General features: G+C 42.2%; 1 protein-coding gene across 1 annotated transcript in view; it reads right to left on the bottom strand.

The window, feature by feature from the left end:
- FARSB (phenylalanyl-tRNA synthetase, beta subunit) overlaps positions 1-2,184 on the bottom strand; it is a 63,962-nt gene that overhangs the window by 35,497 nt on the left and 26,281 nt on the right. The window lies entirely within an intron of this gene.

The following is a 2,184-nucleotide window of genomic DNA, read 5'->3' as shown; positions in this document are numbered from 1 at the left end:
TCCCTGGTGGCCTAGGAGTTAAGACTCAGCTCTCTCCTGCCAAAGAATCCCCAGCCAGGGAGCTGACCCAAGTACAGTGCAGCAGACCTCTCCTGCTTGCCAGCTGCTCCCCTTAGTAATGTATTTCAGTAAATCCACCTGCTCTCTTCCCTACTCTCTGGGAAGCCTCTCAACCCCCTGCACCTCTGACCTACAGCCCAGCTATTCTACCTATGAAATACATTTCTCATTCTAAGTGAATGAGCTAGTGAGTGTCCAGCATGTCACCCTGCTGGAGGATTTATGAGCAGAGATGTGACATCATCCATCACTCAGCTTCTGGGCTCTTCAGTCCACCTCCGAGGACCATTGTCTTGCCCAGACTACAGCCTGAGCTTCTTCAAGCTGGTTTCTCTGCCTTCATTCCGCTTGCCTTATGGTCTGTTTTCCACACAGTGGTCTTTAAGACCTCAATCAGATCTTGGAAATCCATGCTCAACATTCCACAACAGATTTCCCTTAAATTCTGAATAAAATCCATACCCACAAGGGTTTCTCGGAAGTGCCCCACAGACCCCCTGACCTCTGCTACCCCGACTCCACTCCTGCCACACACAGGGGCCAGCTTCCACCCAGCTTCCGCGGCTGCTCCTGCCTCAGCCTCCTCCATCCTCCCTCTAGATTCCCATGTTAAGGAATACTACTGCTAACATGGGGGCTGAGATAAGTCTCTAAAGTTGTAGACCATAATTAAAATATTCCATATTTTAACTAAATGACATCTTATTTTATCCAGTCTCCAACATATGTAGCACAGGAAAAAAAGTACAAAATTAACAATTATGCAGGAATAAAGAACAGAGTGAGACAGTAAGCTGAGTTATAGACCATAGCCAACTTTACACTTAACTGTAAGTAATATACACCTGTCAGCACCGTAAGTCAAGTACACCTGTTAGCACTTCAGTAATGGTAGGTAAGACATATCTACTCGTAAAGGAGTAAAATATAAACTGTCAAATCTACAAGACACACTCTTTCATCTCTAGTGTAGTTCATGTAAAACTACTGATTCCTAAGTATGCTAAACCACAACTATTTATAGAGACATTTAGTGTACTTATTTGTTTTCCTTCAACTTATATAAAACAGATAAGACAGGACACAAACCCCAAAGAAGACAATATTACCACATCTTAAGAAATCTATCATGCTTGACAAATGGCACAGAAAGAAAAAGGAAATTTTGGAATAAACTCACATCCATTAAAACTTACTGAAAAATTACTGTCCAGATGAATTATAACATCTCCTAATCAAAAAAAAAAAAAACCACCATGGGATCTCTAAAAGTAGTAGAAACACGACCTTCCCTGGTGGCGCAGCGAGTTAAAGCAGAGCACTGAGCAGCTAAAATCGCTTCAGCATGAGTTTGACCCCCGCCCAAGAGGTGACCACGTGGCGCGGCAGACCTCTCCTGACTCACCCGCTGCCCCCCCCCAGCAGTGTACTTCGTCAGTCAGCCTGTTCTGCTCTCCACTTTGTCTCTGGTGAAGCCTCTCACCGCCCCTGCACCTATGGCCTACACCCTAGTTCTGTATGCATAAATAAATAAAACTTAAAAAAAAAAAAGTAGTAGAAACACTAGTGGACCTCAGAAAGCAAAACGTAAAACCTCATTATCACAATTCTTCCAAGCTAAGGATTCTGCAAAGTTCTGACATGAATATAGAGAAAGAATTCGTGTACTGGACTGCCTATTGTTACCAATGAGCTTTAATTAGTTTACCGCTGATCCACAGATGATTCTACAGATTAGATTTCATAAAGCTAGCTTTAAACACTGGCTGAACTTTTAGAGCGTTCAGAACTAGCACGGCCCCCTACTTTCACAGAAGTGAAAACTAAGGTCAAATAAATTATCTCAAATCAGAGTTCCAAAATTATGAATGCATTATTTCTTACTGAGACAATAAGGTTAGCAAACTCATAAGGACTTTGAGACATGTGTCACCATATCACAGCCATCACCAGAGCTCACTGGACCTCAACCCTTTTGCTCTCCACTCCCACAGTAACTTCAATTCTACAGTCAGATTTCTAGGTTTTATTTTGGTTTAGTTTTGTTTGTTCCTTTGTTTTGTTTTGTTTTGGTTTTTTGTATTTCACGAGTGAAATCACATTGGTCTTTCTCTTCCTGACTAA

Source organism: Condylura cristata, unplaced genomic scaffold (genome assembly GCF_000260355.1).
Source record: "Condylura cristata isolate star-nosed mole 26May11 unplaced genomic scaffold, ConCri1.0 scaffold00002, whole genome shotgun sequence".
In the NCBI taxonomy this organism is placed as follows: Eukaryota; Metazoa; Chordata; class Mammalia; order Eulipotyphla; family Talpidae; genus Condylura; species Condylura cristata.
The sequence above is the reverse complement of the archived record's forward strand: the minus strand, read 5'-3'. Positions and strand labels throughout refer to the sequence as shown.